This window comes from Lissotriton helveticus, chromosome 10 (assembly GCF_964261635.1).
Source record: "Lissotriton helveticus chromosome 10, aLisHel1.1, whole genome shotgun sequence".
In the NCBI taxonomy this organism is placed as follows: domain Eukaryota; kingdom Metazoa; phylum Chordata; class Amphibia; order Caudata; family Salamandridae; genus Lissotriton; species Lissotriton helveticus.
In genome coordinates this window covers 902,383,544-902,397,852 of record NC_136071.1, presented here as the reverse complement: position 1 = coordinate 902,397,852, position 14,309 = coordinate 902,383,544, and positions in this window count along the sequence as shown.

Here is a 14,309-nt window from a genome sequence, read left to right as displayed (position 1 = left end):
TCGGACTGGACTGTTCTCATGAGGCACAGGGTCAGAGCTGATTTGCATATAGCCAGTGTCTAACCCAGGGTGGTGTGGAGTGCAAAAAAACGATGGATTTTGGCCCAGATCCTTGTACTGGGGTGAATGTATAACATTGTTCTACATTCTGTCCATCAACTGTGTTTTTTACAATTTTCACCCCGAGTGGGCTGGGTATGCTCAGACGTGAGTCCCAGGCTCTCCACACCACTGGAGTCAAGCTATCCAGGCTGATGAAGGCTGATAGCCAGAAACCGGTCCTTGGATGCTTGATTCCGGTCTGGGAAAGACATGGCTTGGTAGTTCGGACTGGACTGTTCCCATGAGGCACAGGGTCAGAGCTGATTTGCATATAGCCAGTGTCTAACCCAGGGTGGTGTGGAGTGCAATAAAACGATGGATTTTGGCCCAGATCCTTGTACTTGGGTGAATGTATGACAGTGTTCTAAATTCTGTCCATCAACTGTGTTTTTTACAATTTTCACCCCGAGTGGGCTGGGTATGCTCAGACGTGAGTCCCAGGCTCTCCACACCACTGGAGTCAAGCTATCCAGGCTGATGAAGGCTGATAGCCAGAAACTGGTCCTTGGATGCTTGATTCCGGTCTGGGAAAGACATGGCTTGGTAGTTCGGACTGGACTGTTCCCATGAGGCACAGGGTCAGAGCTGATTTGCATATAGCCAGTGTCTAACCCAGGGTGGTGTGGAGTGCAAAAAAACGATGGATTTTGGCCCAGATCCTTGTACTGGGGTGAATGTATGACATTGTTCTACATTCTGTCCATCAACTGTGTTTTTTACAAGTATCATTGTGGGAAGCTTTTAAGACTGTGATACGTGGGCAGGCTTTATCTCTGATCGCTAACGCAAAGAAAAGTAAGCACGAAGAGGTGGTCCCTTTGGAGGCAGAGATAGCTGAGCTGGAGGGTGACTTGGAGCTCGGAGTGTCCCGTGCCAAGCTTCATTCCCTCAGCCTCAATCAATTAGATTATAGGACCCTGGTTACTGATGCTGCGAAAGTCATGAGCAGAGAACAGCAGGGCAGACTGTATGATGAAGGGGATAAGGCGGGTAAATTGATTGCGTGGCTGGACAAGATAGAAAGGGCGAGTTGTGTAGTTCCTGTGATTGAGAACCTTGACGGAGTGTGTGTGACTGACCCGGCTGAAATTGTTGAGTGCTTTGTGGAGCACTTCCGAACTGTGTATTCTCCGGTCTCTGACAGGCCGGAGGAAGACTCTCATTTGTTGCTCCGCGATATTACATTGCCCTGCCTGTCTGAGGCTGACAGAGACCTAATGGACGCGGCGCCTTCGGCGGATGAGGTGGCTACTGCCATTCGTTCAGTGCATTCTGGTAAGGCCATGGGTCCCAATGGTCTGCCCATTGAATTGTACAAATTGTGTCCTGACAAAATGGCTCCGTATCTTCGCGATATGTTTCTAGAGTCGCGAGACACCGGCTCCCTTCCTCGTGACCAACGTCTTGCTACTATCGTGGTGATTCATAGGGAGGGGAAGCCACGGGATCGCTGTTCTTCTTATAGACCAATCTCGCTTCTAAATTCTGAACCGAAAATTCTTGCCAAATTATTAGCTAGCCACCTGACAAATGTTATCAGTGACTTGATCCATCCGGATCAGTCCGGTTTTATCCCACACCGTAACACGGCGCTCAACCTGCGGCGCTTGCACGGTGTTCTCGCGAGGGCGGCGTCTTTTCATGAGCCGGCCATCTTGGCTTCCTTGGATGCTACGATGGCCTTCGATACGCTAGAGTGGCCTTATCTCTGGGCCGCTCTTGTGAAATTTGGTTTCAGCCCCGGGTTCATCGGCTGGGTGAAACTTTTGTATGAGGAGCCACTGGCGCAGGTGGTCGTGAATGGTCGAGTATCTGCGTCTTTTGTTCTCGGGAGGGGCGCACGGCAGGGCTGCCCATTGTCACCACTGCTTTTCGCTCTTGCCCTTGAACCGCTGGCTGCCTGGTTGCGCTGGGAGCCCTCGATTAAGGGGATCCAGTTGTCCCCGGACTTTGAGGATCGCGTCTCGCTCTACGAGAATGATATCTTGTTGTACCTTACGTCCCCTCGAAAATCTCTGAACGTTTTGTTTGACGTGCTTATTTCGTTTGGGAGGAACTCGGGCCTTGTGATCAACTGGGCTAAATCCTGTGCATACGTGCTCCCGGGCGGTCCCCCTTCCTTGCCTCGCAGGTGCCCCATTCAGGTCTCTCCGACGGTCTTTAAGTACTTGGGGATTTTTATATCTTTGGACCCCGTGGCTCGATATGAACGTAATCTGCTCCCTCCTCTTCAGAGATTGAAACTTGATGTTGTGCGCTGGCGCGGGTTGCCTCTATCACCGCTCGGGCGTGCAGCCCTTTTTAAAATGATGTCACTGCCGCGGTTTTTGTACGCGCTTCAGAATACGTTCAATATTATTCCGGCGAGCTACTTTTGAGAGGTTGAGAGCCTGCAGAGATGGTTAATCTGGGATGGACATTCGCGTATCACCCTCGCTAAACTCACACTTTCCTGGTATGACGGGGGTATAGCGCTGCCGGATATCAGGCGTTATTATTGGGCCTCGCAGCTGAGTGCGATCAATCATGCAACGTACGCTCCAGCTCCTAACCCGGCATTCGAGATGGATAAATATTTGCTACCGGGCGGCGACTACAGAAGGGCGCTCTATTCCAAGGTGGTGGGAAAGGATTTATCTGGACCCACCAAGATTGCTGTACGAGTGTGGCATGATGCGAATGGGTCTATGGGATTGAGAGATCGATTGACTCGTGCGACCCCGTTGTATGCGTCTGAAAGGTTGGGATGTCTCTGGAAAACGAAAGGGTTTGAAAAATGGGATATGATTGGTATCAGCACCGTGGGCGATCTTTGGGTCAAGGGCAAAATCAAGACCTTTGCCGTATTAAAGACAGAATATGCATTGAGTGACAGGGAATTCTTCCGGTATGCACAGATTCACCATGCTTTAAATTCGGCTCTCCCTGCGGGTGCCGACATCCCGAGTCCTCCCCCTTGAAGATCGGGTCCTTGACGGCCACGTGCCCGACAGTACCGTTTCTTTGATATATAAGAAGTTGATCAATACCCGGGTGGATCTGCTGGTGCGTCTCAGGGAGGTTTGGACCGGAGATGGTTTGGAGCTGGACGACGAGGATTGGCAAGCTGCATTATCCTCGCCTAAAGAAGTTGCGATTCCTGCCCGTCTCCAACTCGTTCAGCTCAAAATCTTACATTGTGTATATGTTACTGGTCCGCACTTGATTCGTATGGATTATTCCTCAGATGGGTTATGTAAGCGTGGTTGTGGGATGCATGGAACTTTCCTTCATATAATTTGGGAGTGTCCGGAGGTGGTGACGTTCTGGAATCGTGTGCATGCCGTGATGGGAAGGGTCACTGGAGTGGTGTTGTTGCCCGAGGCCAGACGCTGTCTGTTGAATGTGTGGGAGCCGAATGATTATGGTGTGGCACAGACGCAGTGGGCGACCCTTGGGAATATGATCGCTAAGAGAGATATTGCGCAGTTGTGGGGCTCCCACCGGCCGCCCACGGTATCGGTATGGAAGGAGAATATGGATTGGTGTATGTTCAGAGAGAAGACTGTGTATGTGGCGCGGGGCAAACCTAGGAAATGGAACAACTTCTGGAGCCAATGGAACGCATACCGTGGAAATATGTGTACGCCTCCATTCGTGGAGAACCCCGATGACCCCCTGTCCCCCTGATCGGCCATTCCATATATCGTGTTCTTTATGTTATCTTTAATTTGTTTCCCCGCTGGCCCCCTCCCCACTCCATGTGCTATTGATCTACTGTGTAACATCGTGCTCAGGTGTCCTCCTCTGTGAACACATGTCCATGTACACTGTCTTTTGCCTTGTATGTTGTTTTTTCTTCTTTTTTAATAAAAAATGTAAAAATAAAAAAGTTAAAAAAAAATGGTGTCATGTTATTTGTGAAGACCTCACAGATGCTACCTCGTTTTCCAACAATATATAAATGCATGTGTGTATATATATATATATATATAAATATATATTACCTACTGGCGATAGCCAGTAGGTATATATAGTTAGGATTTATTTCCATAGGAAAATCGCAACATTCTATTGGGAATAACTTTGGCGCCGGTTGAGGAATCTGGCTGAAAATTTTCAGCAACTTTGCCTCGCGGCGCTCCTGTCCTTCCCTGAAAGTTTGGGGGGGATACGTCAAGCGGGGGCCGAGATAAAAGGGGGGTCCCAAAACGTGTTTTCCTCATGTTAATTTCCATAGGGCGGTCGGTCGCACTTTTAGCTCGAACGGCTGAATGGATTTTCACCAAACTTGGCTAAATTGTAGGAACTGGTAGCCCGATGTGCCTTTGCTATGTCTCAAGATATGTGCTCCAGTGGATTTTGAGTAATTTAGGTTAAAAAAAAATTATATATCTATAGCAGCTTACCGGTGAGCTTACCGGTACACTTACCTCTAGAGCGCGAGCTGCATTCTGATTGGCTGCCAATGTCTGTCAACACTCCAAAACAGAAACTGTTGGCAGCCAACTTGTGCCTCGGTAGACTGAGGCACAAGGTACCCCGACATTTACAACAATTTTTTTTTTTTTGTTGCCTTTGGGGTCTTTGTGGGACCCCCTGAGCAGGCCTAGGGGGTCGGGGTGATTCTACTCTGGCCCCTTTGCGAGTTTCACACCTTTGTTTCACTGCTTTCTTGTGCCTTGGTTCTAACAAGGCACAAGATGGCTGCCAACACTTCCTGGTTTTGAGTGTTGACAGACAGTGGCAGCCAATCAGCATGCCTTCCCGAGAAAGCTGCATGGTCATTGACTGTCAACACTTCTAACCAGGATGTGTTGGCATCCATCTTGGGTCTTAATAGACTGAGGCACAAAAAAGCAGAAAAACAAACGTGTAGAACACAAAAAGGGGGCAGGGTAGAACCACCCTGGCCCCTTAGGGTGCTCAGGTGGTCCCACTAGGATATTAATATATTTAAACGTTATCCGCTAATAGAATTAGCATTTAAAAAACCTTTGAAGTTCACTGAAAAAACCATAGGCTTCAGGCCATATATAGTTAGGAATTAGCATTTAAAAAACCTTTGAAATTCACTGAAAACACCATAGGTTTCAGGCCTTATATAGTTAGGAATTAGCATTTAAAAAACCTTGCAAATTCACTGAATAAACCATAGTTTTCAGGCCTTATATAGTTAGGAATTAGCATTTAAAAAACCTTTGAAATTCACTGAGAAAACCATAGGTTTGACACCAGTTATAGTTAGCTGAACATTTTACTCATACACACACACCCCCCACACACATACCCCCACATACACACACCCCACACCCACCCCTCCCACACACCCCCCCCACACATACCTCACACACCCACACCTCCACCCACACCCAAACACCCCACACACCCACACACACACCTTACACCCCCACACCCCCACCTACACCCACACACCCCACACACCCCTACCCACACACACCTCACTCCCCCCACACACACACACCTCACAGGCACACCCCACACATCCTCCACACACACCTCACCCCTCTCCCACACACACACACCTCTGACACACACCTCACACACACACACACCACACACACCTCACACACACACACACACACACACACACACTCCTCTCACACAGACACACCCACCCCCCACTTACACTCACACACACACATCCTACACACACACACCCCACACACATAGCCCCCCCACACACACCCCCCCCACACACACACACACCACACACACACACTCATTATTTTTTTTTTTTTTTTAGGGGGTGCCCCACACGCATACCCCCACACACACACCCCACACACACCCCCCACCATACCTCATACACCCACACCTCCACCCACACCCAAAGACCCCACACACCCACACCCACACACACACCAGACACCCCCACACCCCCACCTACACCCACACACCCCACACACCCCCACCCACACACACCTCACTCCCCCCCACACACACACACCTCACAGACACACCCCACACATCCCCCACACACACCTCACCCCCCCACACACACACACCTCTGACACACACCCCCCCACACACACACACACACACACACATACACGTGTTACCATCCTTGTGGGGACTATGTGTGAATACCAGCCTTGTGGGGACTAACCTTTCCCAATGTTTCTAAAATACACTAATAACAGAAAAATGTTAAGAAAAAATTCATGATACAGGATCCTGCTTCAAATTTGCAAATATATTGTTATTTAATCGTGTGCACAGCACCATCCTTGTGGGGACTTGAACACGTGCTACCATCCTTGTGGGGACCTAGTCCGTAACACTATTTGTGATTGAATTCAGTCAAAGCCACATGGCTAAATGTTTATTTATCAACAATTTACACAACAACATTATAAACTATTCATATATAACTTGCTACATATATACTAGGGGTATACATTAAAGACAGATTATGTTAATGTGCAAGAAAATCTCATATCATGCTTAAAGAAAGACACTTAAAGCTGTATTTAACCTATTTATTAGTGCTCAAAATCTTAGGAGATAAGGGAACTAACACATGAAGAAATTAATATATGGTACCAAGGAATATGGTCAAGTGAAATCCAGAGCTTGATTAGATGATTACATTTTTCCCAAAATACATGTTTAAGTCCCCACAGAGATAGTGGGTGAAGATCATTGTGTTGAAGTCTCCATAGAAATAGTGTGTACATTCAAACCTCAAATCCCATTGTAAAGAGTGTGAAGCTAATGATGTTCAAGTCCACACAGAGGTTGTGTGTAAATATAGGAATGCTCAAGTCCCCACAGAGATGGTACATTATTATAGCAATGTTTAAGTCCCCACATAGATAGTGTGTTATTACAGTGTTGTTCAAGTCCCCACAAAGATAGTGTGTTATCATAGAGATGTTCAAGTCCCCACAGAGATGGTGTGTTATTATAGTGATATTCAAGTCCCCACAAAGATAGTGTGTTATTACAGTGTTGTTCAAGTCCCCACAAAGATAGTGTGTTATTATAGCAATGTTTAAGTCCCCACAGAGATAGTGCATGAAGGTGATTGTGTTTAAGTCCTCATTAAAATAGGGCCTAGTGCACAAAGGTAAACTTAGACAAAATGTCTAACTTTACTACTCTTCAATATTCACAAAGCCCCATACAGAGAATGTGAAGCTGATGATATTCAAGTTGAAGTAAACATGAGATGATGTACGGAGTGCTGAAACCTTTCAGTCACAGATCTGGGTTGAATCCATCATCGTACTTTAGCTCACTTTGCCACCCCAGCTCAGACCCAGCAATATGCAAATCAGTCTTCACCCTTTGCCTCATCGGACCAGTCCAGCCCGAATTGCTAAGCCAGGTATTCCCTGGACCGGAAACAAGCAACCTCTGACCAGTTTCGGGGTAACACCCCCTCATCAGCCAGGCTAGCTTGAATCCAGTGGCAAAGTGAGCAAGGGATCCACGCCTGGGCATTCCCTGCCAACTTAGGGAGAACAAAGCAAACACAGGAGATGATGGACGGAGCGCTGAAACTTTTCAGTCGCTCACCCCCAGTCACAGATCTATGTTGAATCCATCATTGTTCTTCAGTTCACTTCACCACCCCAGTTTAGACACAGCTATATGCAAATCAGCTTACTGGTGCTTCAAGTGGAACAGAGCTTGCTTTTAATTACACGAATGCTCAAGTCCCCACAGAGATGGTATGTTTTTATAGTAATGTTTAAGTCCACACAAAGATAGTGTTTTATTATAGGTTTTTCAAGCCCTCACAAAGATAGTGTGTTATCATAGTTTTGTTTAGGTCCCCACAGAGAAAGCGCACAAAGGTGATTGTGTGTAAGTCCTCATTGAAAAAGGGCCTGATTCACAAAGGTAAACTTAGACAAAAAATCTAACTTTTCTACTTTTCAGTTTCACAAATGTAAACTTAGACCAAAAGTCAAACTGTACTACTTTTCTTTATTCACAAAGCCCCATACAGAGAATGCGAAGCTAATGATGAAGCCAGAACAAAGCTTGTGTGTAATTACAGTAATGCTCAAGTCCCCACAGAGATGGTTCGTGACTAGTATTACTAGGGTTGTCAAAGAAAATGTGTGTGATTATAGACGTGCCCGGGTCCCCACAGAGATAGTGTGAGATTATAAACATGTCCAGGTCCCCACAGAGATAGTGTGTGATTATAGAGATTTCAAAGTCCCCACAGAGATAGTGTGTGATTATAAACATGCCCAGGTCCCCACAAAGATAGTGTGTGATTAAAGAGATTTCAAAGTCCCCACAGAGATAGTGTGTGATTATAAAATGCCCAGGTCCCCACAAAGATAGTGTGTGATTATAGAGATTTCAAAGTCCCCACAAAGATAGTGTGTGATTATAGAGATGTTGAGGTCCCCACAGAGATAGTGTGTGATTATTGACATGCTCAGGTCACCACAGAGCTAGTTTGTGAATATAGAGATGTTCATGTCCCCACATAGATAGTGTGTGATTATAGTCATGCCTAGGTCCCCACAGAGATAGTGTGTGATTATAGACATGCACAGGTCCCCACAGAGATAGTGTGTGAATATAGACATGCCCAGGTTCCCACAGAGATAGTGTAAGACTATAGAGATGTGGAAATCCCAACAAAGATTGTGTGTGACTATAGACATGTTCAGGTCCCCACAGAGATAGTGTGTGATTATAGAGATGTTGAGGTCCCCACAAAGATGGTGTGTGACTATAAACATGCCCAGGTCCCCACAGAGATAGTGTGTGATTATAGAGATGTTGAGGTCCCCACAGAGACAGTGTGTGATTATAGACATGCCCAGGTCACCACATAGATAGACTGATTAATGGGATGCACAGGGATAGCAAACCGTGAAAGTGCATGATTATAGCCATGTACAAGTCCTCTAAGAGAGAATGTGCGATTACAGTGATGTTTAAGTCCTCACCGTGATAATGTGTGATTGTAGTCATGTTGACGTCTCCACAGTGATGTGTGTAATGATAGGTATGGTGAAGAACCCATACCGACCGTATTAGTCTGGTGGCTTATTAAATGAATGAATCCACTGAGGGATATGTGTTTGGCCCCTCTCTCACTTGTTTGAATCTTGGTGCTACCACTAGGCCTTCATTCCTTCCAAACAAGGTGAAGCATGGGAAACTTTCACAAAGTTGAAACATCTATTTGTTCAGCATTTCATATTTGGAGTGTAAAGTAGAAATTCTTAAACCAGGCTTAAACAATCTCAAAAGTGCCCATGGCAGCTACAAAACACTTCTCCGTGTTGATGGTCTTGTTATTTGAAGGGCAAAGCATATACAAGAGTCTAACAAATTGTATTCCTGAACTGAACTGGTATGCTCATAATGTAAGAGTAGAGAAAGTCACTTTGGCTGACATACAGCTGCCTTTTTCATGGGAATAAAAACCTCTGAATGTGCCTACTTTAATTATAGGAATCTTTCACAATGTTAACACAAACATATTTGAGGAGTGAGCCCAAATGTTTTACTTCGGTGCGTGGGGTATAAAACTAGGCTTCCTAAAAGGAGTCGGTGAATTTTTTGTTCAGGAATAGAGAAGGACAAAATTTGATAGTTATGCACTAGCTATTTTTGTGAGAAAAGACACCTTAAAATGTGCCCATGTTAAAGAAAGGAATCCTTCAAAAAGTTAAAAAACGTGTTTTTGGCAGTGGGCATTTTGTACATACGGTCTTAACACCATCAATGCTGCAGCAATTTCCCCTGAGAGCTGGCACCCATTTATTCCCATTGTTCATGACGAGCTCAGCTCGTCATGAGCACACGAGCAGTGTACTGCATGACGAGCTGAGCTCGTCATGAGCATGGAAGGGGTTAAACACTAAAAGCCTCATTTATGAAAAGTGTTGCATCGCTGCGTGAAAGCAGTGATGCACTACTTTTCATTGCGCCCTCCTTGCGACATGATGGATGTGCCGCATTTAGTATACGGCGCACCATGTCGCAAGGAATAACAGATACATCAGGAATTCAGACGTATCAAAATGGGTATATATTAAATATGGTGAATGAAACAAATATTGATTACAAAATATCATGCGACATAAATATGTTGTTAAAAATATCACCACTGCAAAAATGTAGTGGAACAGAATATCAAAATTAAGAATGCAAGTTTTATAGTATACAATATGGTAATGAAGACAAGTGTTGTAATTAATCTTGTGTACTTTAGTATATTTGTAATAAACATTGTTTTTAATTAAATATATATATATATATACTTAAAATATTAGTAACATTTTCTTTTTTTAGATATAGTCTGCAATTTTAAATATGGAATGGAATTTTCAAAAGGTAATTAGATGGGTCTGGGTGCTCAATGAACGAATATGTCCACTGCAGGGCCCTGTGTACAATCTCATGGTCATAAGTTCAAATCCCAAATAGTATTTGGGTGGGAAGGGATTTTTGGGAGGTTTATGGTGGGGATAGGTTTTTGTGTGGTAAGAGCTTTTTTTTAGGGTTTAGGATGAGTATGATTTTTGGGTGGCAAGTGAATTTTTAGGGTATAGGGCGGGTGTAGGTTTATTGTGTGGTAAGGGTTTTTATTAGGGTTTAGGGTGGTTATGGGTTTTTTGGGTGGCAAGGGAAATGTTATCATTTAAGATGGGTGTGGAATTTTTGGTGGCAAGGGATTTTGTAGGATTAATGGTGGGTTTGGGTTTTTGGGTGGCAAGGGGATTTTTAAGGTTTTGGGTGTGTGTGGGTTTTTGGGTGGCATTGCGATAATGATTTTATTAGGGTTTAGCATTTGTATGGGTATGTGGGTGGCAGGAGAATTTTTAGGGTTTGGGGATATGGGTTTATGAGTGGTAAGGTTTATTTTGAGGGTTTAGGGTGTGTATGGGTATTTGGATGATAAGGTTTTTTTTTTAGAGTTTAGGGTGGGCATAGGTTTTGGGTGGCAAGGGAACCTTTAGGGTTTCGGATGGGTTTTGGGTGGTAATTAATCTTGTAGGGTTTAGTGTTTGTGTGGGTTTTTGAGTGGTAAGAAGTTTTCTAGAGTTTAGGATGGCTCTGGGTTTTTTGGGTGGCAAGGGTATTTTTATCGTTTAGGATGGGTGTGGGATTTTTGGCAGGAAGGAATTTTGTAAGGTTTACTGTGTGTATGGGTAATTTGGTGGCAAGAGATTTGTTAAGGTGTGGGGTGGGTGTGGGTTTTTGGGGACAAGGGCCATTTTATGGTTTAGGGTGGGTGTGGGTTTTTGGTGATAAGGAATTTTTAGACTGGTTATGAGTTTTTGGTTGTGAGGTTTGTCTTAGGGTTTATGATGGGTATGTGTTTTTGGGTGGTAAGGGAATTTCTGAGGTTTCAGGTGGGTATGGGTTTTTAGTGGTAAGGTCTTCCTTAGGGTTTAGGGTGAGTATAGGTTTTTAGGTGATAAGGGCTTTTTAGGGTTTAAGGTGGGTATGGGTTTTTGGTCAGCACAGGAATATTTAGGGTTATGGGTGGGTATGGGTTTTTGGGTGGTAAGGGAATTTCTAGGGTTTCGGGTGGGTATGGGTTTTTGGGAGGTAAGGTCTTTTACAGGGTTTACGGTGAGTATGGGGTTTGAGGTGATACGGGCTTTCTTGGGGTTTATGGTGGGTATGGGTTTTTGGGTGACAAGGTACTTTTTAAGGGTTTTTGGGTGGCAAGAGACTTTTTAAGGTTTAGAGTGGTTGTGGGTTTTTGGGGGCAAGGGGAATTTTATGGTTTAGGTTGGGTATGGGTTTTTCGGTGATAAGGATTTTTTAGGGTTTAGGATGGTTATGGGTTTTTGGGTTGTGATGTTTGTCTAAGGGTTTAGGGTAGGGATGGCTTTTGGGTGGCAAGAGAAGTTCTAGGGTTCAGAGTGGGTATGGGTTTTTGGTGGTAAGGTATTTTTTAGGGTTTAGGGTGAGTATAGTTTTTTAGGTGATAAGGGCTTCTTTAGGGTTAAGGGTGGGTACGGGTTTTTGGGTGGCACGGGAATTTTTGGGGTTTAGGGTGGGTATGGTTTTTTGGGTGGCTGGTGAGTTTTTATGGAGTTAGGGTGGGTGTGGGTTTTTTGTGTGGCAAGGGACTTTTAAGGTTCAGGTGGGTATAGGTTTTTGGGTTCTTAGGGGTTTTTTGTTTTAGGGGGGCAAATAGATGTTTAGGGTTTTGGGTGGGTATGTGTTTTTGGGTGGTAATTCATCTTGTAGGGTGTAGGATTTATTTAGGGTTTAGGATGTGTATGGGTATTTGGGTGGTAAAGGTGTGGGAATAGGTTTACAAAGAGAGAGAACAGAGTTGGAGCCAAAACACAGGCCTGCCGAACCCCCCTATTCACCGCCACCCTTTCCGTTAACTGTCCTTGGTTCCCCCACCTGATTCTGGCGTAATTTCCCTCGTGGAGACGCTTGGTGAAATCAAGAATCATAGTGGGATCCCCAAATCAGACAGCACTTGCCAGAGCTTGGTTCGTGGGACCAGGTCGAATGCGGTCTTGAGGTCTATAAAGGCCAGGTATAGACTGCCTTTCCCGATGGTCACTACTTTCCAATGCAGCATACAAAACCTAAGCACTTGGTCCATCGTACCAACTTTCTTTCTAAACCCTGCCTGGAAATGCGAAAGGATGTTGTCTTCATCCATCCATGACCTTATCCTTGTTAGGAGGACCCTGCCAACCACTTTTTGTGGTACGTCGATTAAACTAATCGGCCTGTAGTTGGTAGGATCCTCCCTATTGCCCTTTTTATATATTGCAACTACCTCTGCACCCTTGCAAGAGTCCGGGACGGGATGGCCTCTAGCTATCAGGTTCATTATACGCAAAATAAACTCATCCCACACGTTTACTTCGTGCAGCAGTAGGTCACCGGGAAGGCCATCGGGACCCGCCGCCTTTCCTGCAGCTAGCCCAGCTATAGCAGATGAAACCTCATTGAACTCAAAAGGTTCAGCTAGTCTAGAGCCCTCTAGCGAGTCGTCTGGTATAAGCCCTCCGGATGTTAATGGGATATTTTCGCTGTGACCTAGGGGGGTGGTTCCAGTGTCACAATATAAGCCAAGAAAATTGGCATGCCATTCGTGCTCTGTGATATGGTTAGGAATCGGATCAGAACCCTTCCGAATACCTTTATTAAGTATTTCCCAGAACACAGCGGTGTCTTTTAGTCGGGTAGCGGCTTTAAGTTCCTGCCAGTGGTGTTCTTCCCAATTACGCTTAGCTAGCTCTACAGCCCTTGCATACTCTTTCCTAGCTATTCTGACCAGAGGGGGATTGTTACTTTTTAGAGCCATAGAAAGGCTGCACCTCTTTTCCCTGCAAACGTCTGAGTACCACAGGTTAGATGTGTAGGAAGGTGGATACCTGACTATGGTTACCCCCAATTTTTTGCCTAGTGTTTAGCTGGTTTTCGACATTAGTTGGCCTGGGATCCTGCTATTCAGGACCCCAGGCTTTCTACTCTCTCTGTAAAATGGACTCCCTGTACTGTAGGTACCTACCAAATTGGATATTGGGTCACCTTTGTGAGCTCCTGTATAGTGTACCATAGGTACCCAGGGCATAGGTGCACCCAAGGCCTACCAGGGGCTGCAGCATATATTATGCCACCCCTGGCTGGCCACCTAAATTGACACAACTGGCTGGTCACTCAGCTGGGGCAAGGCCATGTAATCACCCCTTGCTTAGGTATAGTATCCCTATACCTACCTTATATATAGACACATAATAACCTATAAGTCACTCCTATGGCAGGCCTTAACAATCCTGGAGGCAGAGTGCTTGGTTATGTGTGAGATGGTGCTCTAGCATGAGCTGAGCCTGTCTGCAGCTTTCGAAACCATGTCCTTATAGCTGTTCTATGATATTGCCATACCATATACCCTTAAGTGCATTATTAACCTCGCGGTTAAATGCTAACTTTGGTTTGGCTTTATCCAAACATGTCGTGTAAGGTGTCATACGCTTTGGAATACTACTCCTCGCCAATTCTGGCGATGGAGGTAGCATTCCACCCTTCTAGAGGGAGAAGACATGTTGAAACTACTGTACCCGGTTAAAGTTAACCAGAGCCCCAGCATCACAAAATGGAGGCTGCTGCCACAGACACAAGTCTGACCTCCTGCTGCTGGGAGTCCTTCCAGTCACGGAGGTTTGGACAATAGGTTTCCTGCCTGGAGAGGTGCGAGCACCACCCCAGACAGGGCTTTGTGTATTGGGACAGGG